Consider the following 14,219-nt stretch of genomic DNA (forward strand, 5'->3'; position numbering starts at 1 on the left):
GTGTTAATTTTTAATGAGGTTATTACATAATTTTCTCTATCCAATACAACATACATTTAAAAAATTATTGCTGAATTTATTAAAATAAGTTGCTGCCAAATGTTGTACCAACTATGGGTACTTTAAATGTTAAAAGAAACATGATTCCTCATGTATTTAATTAATTTATTTTCCTTTTTACTAACGTAACTTCTTGTTTTTGCAAGTTAATAATAGGTAAGCCAGTGCTAACACCATAAGTAGTAAATTTACTTCAAAATGCATTCATGGGGAATCAAAGTAAAAAATGAAATAAATCTGTAAAAATAAACTTTTGAGTTTGTATCATCCCAGGCAGACTACGAAACATCAAATGGAATATTAATGAAAATTTACCAAGTTTGAAAGGATTAGTCAAGACCTCTCTAACTAAAATTTCAATTGAATTTCAAAATCAAATTAATTTTGAACTTATGCTTATTACAATAATCGAAAATTGCATTTTTTCCTCTTTCCTTCTTAGTTTTTACTAATATTATCTTTAAGAATTTTCTCTCTTTTGTCGCTCAGAAGCAGTAATCTAATAGTGTAATTAAGAGCTAAAGTTTTTTTTTTTTCTATGATGTGGATTTATTTCTTTGTATTCCCATTCCTTCTGCGTATCTGTCTTTACTCCAGATACATACTTATGAGTATCCACTACAGCTATAATTATTTCTCCCCAAAGCAACTTGCAATCAGGTCAAGACCACATAAAAATGTACTATTGTACATTTTCTCAGGCCTAGATATTTTAGATATGAAATATAAAATACTCCCTTTGGTTTTGAAGATTAGCTATCAATCAGGTACCTCAGTCTACACAACAATTTCTCCTTCCATAGCTCATACACTCTTGCCAATGTGCTAATGTTATATTCTACTTAATTATCCCATCACATTTGCCATTCCTCTCTCTTCAGAAGACTGCAATCACCAATAATTTGGGACTATCACATGCCTTGAAACTCAACTCTATATTTTCATATTTCAGGAAGCTTTAGTTTTCTATCTAAAAATTACCATCATCTTTTTTCCAATTATTCAATTTTGCCTGAACCATCTTACTTTAAACTTGCAGCTAAGCTACTTTATCTTATTTAACACAGCAGTATCATGTCTGGAAATAATAAATTTCTCAAGGCCTGGGGCTAGTTCTATTTTACCTGAGGTAATTTATCTGAAGTGATCTCTAAATGAGTAAATATATCAAGCAGACATTAATTGTAAAAAGAAATCTCCTGAGAGATAGTCAAAGATGTGCATTCTCAATGGGGGGAGTGTAATCCTCAAAGAGATTAAATTGGTTTTGGGGGGCAAAAATCTTAGACATGAAAATAATTTGTGGCCCTCCAAATAATTTGTGTATATACCTGTCTAATAACACTTTATGCATGGTATTAAAATTTCATGGGTATTGAGAAGATTAAGACAGAAGATTCCTTACATGGGTGATAATAAAAAAACTGAGGAAAACTGGTCTTGAATAATCATCATGTACATGTTATTTTTTTGTATACTTACAAATGGATACTCGGTGTAATATACAGAATAAAAATTTGATATGTGTCCTACCTCAATAGGGGTGGATGTAAGTATGGGACATTTGTCAATTTTATTCTAGAGCCCTGAGTTTGAATCAAAGCCTCACTTTAACATATTTACATTTATTAATAATATTTTCAGATGTATCTACTTGTCCTAAGTATAAATTTTAAATATAAAAATTGAGCATATTCCAGAAATATGGCACTGGACTAAATTATCTATAAGAAATCCATCTAAAGTGAGTTTCAGAAATGTTAACTAAGAGTAAACCCAGAGATATAAAGTAACTGTGGTTTGAAAGAGAAAACAAATTAAAAGAAAAAGGGTGCAAAACTTAAAAAGTGTGTCTGTTTCCCTACAGAGCAGATCATTGATCAGCTACTGTTTTGTAAAGCAATAAATTCTTAAATATAACTTAGGTACCTTCAGACAGGCTGATAGATGAACCCAAGCAATAAATAATTGTATGGGGGATCCATAAAAACATCTTGAGGTTGCAAAACTGATGACAATTACTTATAACTGTTATACTTCAACGATTTCCCTTGACTCTAAAGCAGATAATATCACAAATCCTAATGTATATTTTAAAGGGAAAATTTAGTCTGTGATCACAAGATGAACATATTTCAAGATACATTTTTATATCCATTAGGCATCAGGTTAAATTTTTAACTTTTAAGATGAGAAAACAGCAGATCTATAAAGCAATGTAAAGTATTTCTCCAGTGGCTGAAGATTCCTGAAAAGCGCCTTGTGGTAAAGGTCACATTAAATATCTTTTTATGAACTGCAGGGTACACAGATATAAAAGTTGTAAATAATGTTACCCCTGATAAGAATATTGTTATTCCCTTTCCTGGATTTACACAGGGTAAAGAAACTAAACCAAATAAATTAAATACCTTATTTGTTATTGCGAATAAATCATGTTTCAACCTCATTTAGTCTACCTGTGACAGTTTCCAATCCACCTTAAACTCATCACAGTTTATTAAAACTGAATTTTCTAAGGCCTCCAATTAACTAATGTGGAGAGACTACCAAGGTCTCTCTTTGCCTCAAAGCTCTGTATTTGTTTATTGCCTTAGAGCCTGAGGAACAGGATTCTAGACATTTATTATGTCTCTATGTAGCCATTAGATCTATTTAAATTGGTGTGCTTCTTTCACTATATTAATGGCTCTCTTCTTCACAGCAGATCAATTATTCAATCCTTAGAAACTACTGAAGAAAACCTGTCTGAAACCAAATTCTCAGACTGAATTCTGCACATCAATTTAAAAATTTTCCATCCAGCACCACCAATACGCAATATGCATGACCACAGACACAAAGATAAACTTATAATTTTTAATAACAAAAACAAAAGAAAACACAAAAATGAAATGAAAGTGTATGCATGTGTGTAAATACATCATCAGAAAATTATATTGAAAGACCACTTCAATAAGGTACAATCTTGATTATTTTAAATAGCAGAGTTGAAAAGATCAAATGAAAATGTAAGCACAGAAAGGAATAGTTAAATCATAATTTATTTAAAATATTTTAATATTTATTTATTTATGTATTTATGTATTTATTTATTTATTTATTTATTTATTTATTGAGGAGAGAGAGAGAGAGAAAACAAGCGGGGGGGGGCAGAGAGAGAGAGAGAGAGAGAGGGGGACATAGTACCTGAAGCAGGCTCCACGTTCTGAACTGTTAGCACAGAGCCTGACGCAGGGCTCAAACTTAGGAACCCTGAGATCATGACCTAAGCCAAAGTCTGACGATTAACTGACTGAGCCATCCAGGTGCTCTAATCATAATTTATTTTAAAAGATTAGCCATTTTAACCTTTTTTTTTTAATTTTTAAATTAAAAAAACAAATTAACAAATGAAGCTTGGGTTTCCAACCAGGGGCTGAGAGTAGAGAGTGGTTACAGATTGCTAGAGAGTCACATTTTAGGTTCAGAGTAACCAGCATGTTTTTCCGTGTACTTTTTGAGAGAAAGTTAAAACTGGCATGTGTTTTCTAAACTACTGAAGAACCACAGGCACAATGTTAATCACGAGTAATTAGATGGATTCTTATTTTGATTATTGTTATTTTCATCCTGTATCTATCTTCTCAAAAGGATATACTTTTTGTTTTATCAGGTATGCTAATCCAACAGTTGAGATAACCATAGTAATGGAAAGATATTTGTTTATAAATGAAGCTTTACTTTAAACTTGAGTTTTTACAATATGTCAAAAATCAACCAATGAACATAAATGACAATTATTGAGTATAAAGTTCTAGAAATTATTTCATGCTCTATCTCCTCATTTAGAATACCAAGTTATATAGTACAAAGGGAGCCCTATGAAATATTAAATCTTAATAAAAAGATATTTTGAGACCTGGAAGTAGAAGAAACTCCATATTTCACAAGCCAATCTCAGAAGCTTAGCACTGGCAAACTCACATCTGCTAATCTAAGGGTCTACAAGAAGTCTATTCTGCCCTTTGCCATAGTGACTGGGGTGTGTTTCTCTTCCTCTGCCCTCTGAAGTACTGAGGAGAGTTGGTTGACCTAAATGAAAGAACAGTAATTGTGAGATGACATTTCAATTTCATCATCCATGCCCCATGTGTGAAATCCACAAACCCTGTGGCAATGGCATGAGCCAATTTGGGACTGACCTAACCTCACACCCTCTCCCTGCTTGTGAACAACCAGAAGAACAAGTGTATCACATGCTTGGATTGACCAATGAAAAACTGGCCACGGAAATATGTGTCACTGGCAAGTGCTGAAAAACTGTAAAACAAACCTTTTTAAGAGAAAGAAAGAAAGAAAGAAAGAAAGAAAGAGAAAGAAAGAAAGAAAGAAAGAAAGAAAGAAAGAAAGAAAGAAAAGAAAAGAAAAGAAAAGAAAAGAAAAGAAAAGAAAAGAAAAGAAAAGAAAAGAAAAGAAAGAAAACTGGGGGATCAGTGCTGAGAGGAGTCCGTGTTAAGATGTCAGATGACTATCCTAACTGTGAAACCTTGGCAGATATCTAAGGTCTTCAAAATCTGTGATGGATCTCCATTTATTGATGGCATTACAAGTAAATTTTCAGTTAAACATCATGCTCTTATTTAAGTGCCAGTTATTTGGAATGTTTGCTTTTACTTTATACAAATGTGTTAATAAAAAAGTAAACTGTCATGATCAGGAGGGAACAAAATAAAACATATAATAATATTGTAACCAGAATAGCAGACCAAAAGTTAGAGAACCATATAGTTGCCATAGCACAAAGTATGAAAAATATAATTAATTCACTAAAAGAGAAAATAGAATAAAAGCAATTGATAGTAATAATTTTATTCTTTCTAAAATATCTAGTTAAGAACCTTCCAAATCACTTACATTAGTTTATATGACTATGTTTAAATATCAAGGAAAGAAAGAAAATTTATAAAGATCTAATAGCAGGTTTACATCTATTAATAAATGCAATAAATGGAAACTTAATAGTTTAATCTAGCCCAGCACAACTTCAACTAGTAAATACAAATGAACTCAACAATAAAATGGTTGGTAAAGCTCACCTACGACAATTCAGGAGAAGTTGATAGGTATCAAGACTTTATTCAAGCTAATTTTTTAAAGCAATTGCTTAATGATAGGAATAGATAACAAATGTAAGGAGATAAAGTACATAATTGAAGATTGCATTACCTCAATTGTATACCACAGAATATTAATGTTGTAAATTCTATCAACTTGTATTAATAGGTGAATATTATAAGAATAAATCATGGAATGTGTTTTAAAATTATCAACTATATGATAATATAACTAAAATCAATGATTTTGCAGATAGATGGGATGTTCTAATAGATATACTTTAGAAATTACTGATTTTACCCTTTCCTCTAGCTGATAAATCTTGAATGAAGTGGAAATAAGAATAGTACTTGGAATTTATAGATGGCAAAGGGAGTTATAATTTCAACAATTGTCATAACAATTTAAAAAAAGAAAAAATATTGTATATTTATTGGTCTCATAATTGGCCCTTTAAGTTATCATATAACCTGATTTAACAAAAAAATTGGGTAAGTTCACATTTGTACAAAATGTCTGCTATCATAATGGAGTAAAAGGGGAAAATTAGAGAAATAGCAAAAATATTTAGGTCATATCTACATAGTTTTCATAGTCTTCATTTGAGCAAAAACAAGAGTGGACTATATGTATCTTGTATGAAATCCTGACAATATTCTAATTTTAGAGACGAAAAAAATCCATCCATATCCTATCTTATAGGGAAATTCTCTTCTCACCAGTATCTGTTTGCACTACAAGAAAAAAAAAAGGATGAAATGAAAACAAAATATCTGCAACTGATGTGAATGAAACACACTGCTTTTGGATAGAGGTCTGTATACACAAAGAATCTTTAGCTGTAAATAGCTATGACAGGAGAATTTTCACCATTAGCATGTGTGTTTTAATTTTCTCTAAGAGTGGTTTCAGTTCAATCAGCACAAATCATGAGTGAGAGCCAGCTTTCACATCAGCATTGGTGAGCAAGGAAAAGAAGTGGCAGAAAGATTTTGAAAATTATTACACTAAAGATGCTTGTAGAGTTTCAAAGGCTCCCATGGTGAGTGGGAATGACAAAAAATAGGTGGAGTCACCCAGCTATTGATTTCCTACATAAGTAGCTGGTCACCTTCAGTGGTGTGAGTAGTTAAATTAAATGAACAATGTCCACTGATCTTTTCACCCAAATCATCAGACCATAACCGCTACTATCTATCAATATATTTCTTCATATTTACTGTCAATGCCCATCAAAACAAGTATTTCAAAGCTCAACCATATCTCACTTAAAAAGACTCTGCTACATGGCAGAATTATCTAGATAGGTGGAAGTTCCATTATTGGAAATAGTTTAGAGTTTTAAATTATAACCATAAAATAAAAATAAAAATATTGCTCTATATGATCATGGTATTATACCCAATAAAGTTTTAGGTTGTGGATTTAAAATGCATGATGGCAAAATAATTGAATGATGTTAAACATATGTATAAGGAATGTCATTCACACAGACCTAAGCAAATTTGTTTGAATGTTTCCATTTTTTTAAGAATACATATGCTCTTGAATTTTTATTTTATTCTGAATAGACTTCCATTTATTCAAAAACTGAAAACAAAACAAAAATGGATTAAAATATACAGCCTATCTATTAAAATAGTTGCCTGATTTGTTTCCCAATACATGGCAGCTGCAAAGAGCTCTGATACCCTTTCAACTCGCCAAAGGGTTTTGCATAGATAAGAGGCATTTTGTTTACATCTTGTTAGAAAGTTGTCAGAAATACTCAGTGATTTGACCTATAGAAATCTGTTTAAAAAATGTATTGATGACAGGGTTTCTGAAACAGCATGTATAAATGCATGGCCCATTTTGATAATGATGATATATGCATACAAACTTTTCTTATAAAATGGTAATAGTCTGCTAGATAAATGAGAAGGAAACTAAACTTTGTGCTAAAAAGCTATTCGTTATAAATTCCTTGCAAACCTTTAAGTGTTAGCAAAATGTGAATAGATACAAATGATATAAATGATCAGCTCATGGTAATTCTTTTTGATGGGGGAATTTATGGAAAAGGCTGATGACTTTTCAAAAAATTTTTTTTTAATCTATGGGGCACCTGGGTGGCTCAGTCGGTTAAGTGTCTGATGTTTTTATTTCAGCTCAGGTCATGATCTCATGGTGGTGAGATGGAGCCTCGTCTAGGGCTCCACTCTGTGGTGGAGCCTGCTTGGGATTCTCTCTCTCCTTTTCCTTCTGCCCCTCACCTACTCTCTCTTTCTCTCCCTCTCTCTCTCCCAGATAACAAACAAACAAACAAACAAACAAACAAACAAACAAACAGATTTTTAATGTCCCCCATTACAGATCTGATAGGGTATATGCATAGACATATAATACACACACCTAAATGAAAAGTCTGATGATGAATACCAAGGTAAGTGGAATGTGTTTTTCTAAAATTGTCCCTGGTTTTAGGAAGGCATTTAAATATTTTGAAAATAATGTCCTTCCAATAGTTTTTAGCTAAAATGGAGGAATACAGGTAATATGAGTATTTTCAGCTCTCTTCTCCCATTTTCTACTACCACATTCCTTTCCACAAAATGACAACAATTTTACAAATCGGCACTGTATTCCCCTGCCCTCATGTCTTCTGCCTCTCTTGTGATTCCCATTTCTCTAAGAACAAGTAACACCCAACCAAAGGGGCTAGTTCTGTTCAAATAAATGAATTTGGGTAACGATGTTAGCACCAGGAATGAAGACTTCCCAGTCTAGGCACTTTCAAGTCTCCCTCTCTTAAGAATGTGGTTGTGGGCTAGACTCTGCTTGTTCTTTAGAAGAATGTCGTGTAAACTCTGGGGCTAACCCACCATGTAAGATCATTATTTTTCACTACATCCATGAAGAAGCAAAGAGCTGATGACCTTTAATAATAAACATCTTCAATAAATACATCAAAGATGCAGTAATGGAATATCAGTGAGTTTTAATGACTCTACAAGATTATGCAGCTAGGAATTGGGGCTAGGATGAGAAAGCTGGTTTAGGCTATTTCATCCTTCCTACTTAACAAAATGTGTACCTCTACAATTGCATTTCTGGGCTTTTGACTGATTAAAGCAGTTCTGTCAATTCTTGTTTCCTTCTAGAGAGTATAGGTCCCATGAAAACAAGTGGTAGATCTTACTCTTCTTTATATGCTAGTGGCACAGGGTTTATTGCCTAAAGACCTATGGTAATCCTTGGCTTTCCCACTTGGGCAAGTTACTTAATCTTTATAAGACTCGGTTTACTCTTCTGAGTTTCTATATCTTAAGCCATTGAGGGAATTGCAAAAATAATGTCAAATGCCCAACAAGGCACTTGGTTGCAACTCAATGCTCAATATGTGTTAGCTATTGTTATATCATTCTCAATAGCATTTTAAAAAGTGCTCTGACTATGGGGCACTTGGGTGGCTCAGTCGGTTGAGCATTTAACTCTTGATTTTGGTTTGAGTCATGATCCCAGGATCATGGCTGAGCCGGGAGACTGCTTAAGATTCTGTTTCTCTCCCTCTGCCCCTTTTCCTTGCTCATGCTCTCTCTCTCTCTCTCTCTCTCTCTCTCTCTCTCAAAAAAAAAAAGTGCTCTGGCAATAAAACTACTCAACAACTATAGAGTATTAATACAAAACTAAATTAAATGTAAAACTATAGACCCAAGGATGGCAAAGTATATATAGCTCACGGTCCAAATCTGGCCAGCTGCCACTTTTTGTACTGATAGTAAGCTAAGTAGGATTTTCACATTTTTAAGGGAATATAAAAAACAAACAAACAAACAAACAAACAAACAAACAAACAAACAAAAACAAGAATGCATGACAGAGATTGTGTATGGGTCACAAATCCTAAAATATTTACTATCTGGTTGTTTACAGAAATGGTTTGCCAACTGCTGCTATAACAATCTAGACTTCAGTTAAAAATACAGAAATACTTTTGGAAAAATAAATCTTAGAAAACTATCTTGATGAGTTTCTTGTATGAATTGGTACATTTGTAAAATTTATAAAGTTTAGTAACCCCTTATATAGCTTTAATATACTTCTATTCTTTATGGTAGTTTCTCCTCTCTTCAATTTATCCTTCATACCAAGGTCACACTAATCTTCCGACAGCACTGTTTTTACCATATCACTCTATTTCGCAAAAATACATACATAAATACATACCTAATGAAAGTAAAGAATCAAGTTCAAATCCTTCTACCAAATATTCAAAGTCAAACTGTTTTTTATTTCTGAAATTTATCTCCCACTTCTTCAGTAAATATATATGTAATTGCAGCCATACCATACTTATGATAATACTATATTTCGTATCATGGTATTAATATATGACACTATTCTAAAAGTTTTTGACACTTTTCTCTTTAAAGAGTAAAAGCTTATGCCCTTCCATGTGGGCCAGGCTGTGGACTTGCTTCTAGTGAATAAGAGTGGTAGAATTTATCTGGGGGGCGCCTGGGTGGCGCAGTCGGTTGGGCGTCCGACTTCAGCCAGGTCACGATCTCGCGGTCCCTGAGTTCGAGCCCCGCGTCAGGCTCTGGGCTGATGGCTCAGAGCCTGGAGCCTGTTTCCGATTCTGTGTCTCCCTCTCTCTCTGCCCCTCCCCCGTTCATGCTCTGTCTCTCTCTGTCCCAAAAATAAATAAACGTTAAAAAAAAAAAAAATTTAAGAGTGGTAGAATTTATGCTATATTGCTTGCAAAGTGTAGTCATAAAAATTGTAACTTCCTCCTCACTCTTTCTTGTACAGATCACTCTGGAAGAAGGAAAATATCACATCTTGAACATATCAGGAGAAGCCCACATTGAGAGCATCTGAGATTTCGCATACAGCCAGCACCAGCATAGACAGCAGCCATGTGTGTAAGCCACCCTGGAAGCAGATTCCCCAGCCCTAGTCAAGCCTTCAGATGACTGCAACCTCAGTAACATTTTGATTGCAACCTCCTGAGAAATGTTGAGCCCAAATTGTCCAGCTACACAGTTCTCAAATTCCTGACTCAAGAAACTGGAATGTAAACTGTTGTAGGCAACAAACAAGAAAATTGATGTCAAATACTAGCACAAAGCCTGGTACAAGGTAAAAGACCAACAAATGTTGATCTGTTAATTTATCATCTACATTATTGTTTAGAATAAGGTTAACAGTGGACATGATAAAAATGAGCTGGATAATGCAGATTTTTAAGTGCACTTTTTCCACTCTGAATTGGAATATGTTTGTGTTCTTAAAAGGCCTTTAAATCATCTAATTTGCGGGGCGCCTGGGTGGCGCAGTCGGTTAAGCGTCCGACTTCAGCCAGGTCACGATCTCGCGGTCCGTGAGTTCGAGCCCCGCGTCGGGCTCTGGGCTGATGGCTCAGAGCCTGGAGCCTGTTTCTGATTCTGTGTCTCCCTCTCTCTCTGCCCCTCCCCCGTTCGTGCTCTGTCTCTCTCTGTCCCAAAAATAAATAAACGTTGAAAAAAAAAATTAAAAAAATAAATAAATAAATCATCATAATTTGCATTAGGAAGAACAATTAAGTTATAGACCCAATCGAAGGATTCTGCTATCTGGTCACCAGAATTCTTCACTCTTGATATAGTAAAAATTGTATCTTGTATTTGGCTACCCAGTTGGGGACAGAATTTTCCAGTATGCCTTAAAAGGCTGCAAAACATCTAAGCTGTTGTCAATGAAATGTAACTGAAGTAAGTGTAATTTCTATCTCACTTGTTTAAGAGGAAATCTGTGACGCTAAACTTCTCTTTCATTTCCAGAATGGTAATATTCAAAGTGACTTAGGAAAGAATGTGTTAAAGTTGGCAGAGCCAACATCATCCTAAGTTCCTTAAATACCCCTTAGATAAGAGCAGATTGATGATCTGCTAAATTGTTCCTGAATTGTTCAACAGGTAAGAAATAAATTCCATATTACTTGAGCCATTGGATTTTTGGTTCTCTGTCTTTGATACAGCTGCTAATGGTTCCTTAATAAACCTTACGCTGGTTCAATAAGAATTTACATAAGTGTTGGTAATTCCATTGGCCCCTAAAGTGACAAAACTGACAGTTACCAAAAGTTTCATAATGATAAAGAAAAACATTGAAATTAACTTAAAATTTCACACATAGTCACATATTTATAAGTAAATAAACTTGAAGTAAAATTATTTTGAGTGCTCATGATGCCAATCAAGAGTGCACGTGAATTAAAAGTACTTAAATCCTGGGGCGGCTGGGTGGCGCAGTCGGTTAAGCGTCCGACTTCAGCCAGGTCACGATCTCGCGGTCCGGGAGTTCGAGCCCCGCGTCGGGCTCTGGGCTGATGGCTCGGAGCCTGGAGCCTGTTTCCAATTCTGTGTCTCCCTCTCTCTCTGCCCCTCCCCCGTTCATGCTCTGTCTCTCTCTGTCCCAAAAATAAATAAACGTTGAAAAAAAAAAAGTACTTAAATCCTTAATTAAAAATATGATGTACATCAAGATTATCATGCATTTAGATGTGTGATTATGAAAACTGAGTTTTATAATTTCTGAGGTTATTAATGACGTGCATCCATTCCTTAATAAATCTTATTTATGCAATGCTGTGCAGCATAATGGGAAGAACTTAAATAAAGGCTTGGAGACGAATGAGAAAAAAATGAATACAAATTTCTCAATATATAGTCTGGGAAAATCAAGTAACTTCTCTGAAACCTTGCTACATCTTTTGTAAATTAATATATCTATGCTGCTATGAGGTCTAAATGGGATGACATACAAATGAAATTTTACTATGAGATGCTATATGCATGCACAATGTTTTTCAAAAAGTAAGAATGCTTCATATATACATATGCTATATGTTAATGCTAATATGTACATATGTTTTTTTGCTAAATATTTTAGCTATGTTCTATTTTATGTACCCAGGAAAATGGGCTATTCAATTAGTCAACAAACATTACTGACTTTTATATTTGCCATTGGAATGGTCTTCGTTTTACTATTTCCTAAAAGTAAGTCAAGGTTAAGCCAGCTAAGGGAGAGATTCATAAAGGAAATGTTGGGCAAGAGGTTTTTGTTTTTGTTTTTGTTTTTTTTTTTTTTGACTGATAATGTGTTGCTGTTTGTAAGAAGCAATATTGAGAAAGCACTTTCAGATTTAGTCCAGTAATAAGTTCAATAGAAATCTTTTATCCTTGTAACAGGACACCATTGGAAATATTGGTTATTTTACCAAGGATTTGACTGGAATGTCATATTTGAGAGAGAGGTGCATAGACTCAGATATGACCATAGATTTTTAAGGAACTAAGATTGACTTTATGAAGCACTAATCCAATACAGCCCCTTGGAACTGTTGGCCTGATACCTTGTTACAGAGTTCCCAGGTGAATAAAGAATGTTACTTTCTGGCAGTGCAGGAACTTCAGGATGTTTTGGGGACCTCAGGGAGAGGAATTCACCCAAATCTATGGGTATTGCAGGCAAGTCTGATAGCAAGTACTTGGTTTGGCTTCTGTTCTGGAGAGGCTACTAAAAGTTTAATCTAGAGATTCCTTATAAAAAGGTCCAGCAGAGCAGATTCTAAGAGATCTATTTGATCAACCACTACTCTTGCTGAGTTTATGTAAATAATTAGTACAAGTTTGTTAAAACTAGACTTATTTTACAAATTAATTAGTCTTGATTTGGTTATCTCTGGAAATGAGAGTAGTTAGAAAAATTACATTTCAATACCACAACTTTGTAGATACTACTGTAGTGCTTTATTATTCACTTGAGGTTGGGTTAATTCATAAATCTGTAAATAAATATGCAAATCATATCCTCCCTAAACATGATCTGATGGTTACTAGAAACCGACTCCATATAAACCCAGTAAGCATGCTTTATTTAAACAACTGGAAGTCTAATACAGCAGAGGATTTAACTCCAAAATGGAAGGGCCCCTACCAGGTCACATTATGTAGTCCCTCTGCAGGAAAGTTAGAGAGGCATTCCTCATGGACTCATATCAATAACTAAAACCATACCTTCCTCACAATAATCGAGTATGCCAGGTAACATGCCTTTTTATTCTTGTGAACCTGTGGAAGACCTCAGATTTCTCTTCAAAAAAATTACCATTTGTAACCCCCCTCTCCAAAAATGATTTAGGCCATTAGAAAGATATCAGTTATATTTTAGTGGTTTTTTTTTTATAGAATAACATGATTTGACAATACATTGCAAAATCTTAAAAAGTTAATCACTGATAAAGATATGGAAACAACACATATAGATCTTCCACCCCCAGTTCTTTGGTGCACAATGAAAGAAGAGTGAGCAATAGTAACTTTAGCTAGAAAAAGTGTCTGTGCAAGAGGTGGGTTTAGGGAGAAAATAGACGACTACTTTTACATAAAAAGTGTGTATCACCAAAAAGGACATTACAAAAACTAAAGAGACAGTGATAGAGAAAATGCGTCAAGTGAGATGAACAGAGGGAAAAGAAGGGGGAAGGAGAGAACATTTCTAGAATATGGGCAGCACAAGTCCAAAATTCATTTTTAACACTTTTATTGGGATACAAATCCAAGATTAATCTCAAAAGACAACAAAGGCCCTTTTTTCCTCAAAGACAGAAAACAGAGAGTATATTTTAAAAAATACATAAAACTTTTGAGATAGGAATTGTTCAAGAGGAGTGATATTAAAGTAGAAGAATTTGAAAGAAGCTGGAGAAGGGACTGAGTGTTAAAGAAATGCATACAGAAGGAAGCATATCACTTTTACTGGAAAATTAACTTAAAGCATATGCCCTGTCACAAAAAAGAAAGTGTTGAGGCTAAGAGAGTAGGTCTTAAAACTTCTCATCAGAAGAAAAAAAAATTGTAACTATGTGAGGTGATAGATGTTAACTACATTTAATCAATTTGCTATATATACATGTATCATTAAGTTGTATACCGTAAAATTGGGGAATGTTATGTCAATTGTATATCAATAAAACTGGGAGGGGTGGGAAGAAAGTGGTAAAAAACAGCTTAATTTAAAGCAAGATGCTAATG

At 34.1% G+C, this 14,219-nt stretch overlaps 1 protein-coding gene across 44 annotated transcripts in view; it reads right to left on the minus strand.

Annotated features, from left to right (window-relative positions):
• Positions 1 to 14,219, minus strand: part of PTPRD (protein tyrosine phosphatase receptor type D) — a 2,239,943-nt gene that overhangs the window by 2,040,651 nt on the left and 185,073 nt on the right. The gene's annotated exons all lie outside the window — the stretch shown is intronic.

Source organism: Leopardus geoffroyi, chromosome D4 (assembly GCF_018350155.1).
Source record: "Leopardus geoffroyi isolate Oge1 chromosome D4, O.geoffroyi_Oge1_pat1.0, whole genome shotgun sequence".
Lineage (NCBI taxonomy): Eukaryota > Metazoa > Chordata > Mammalia > Carnivora > Felidae > Leopardus > Leopardus geoffroyi.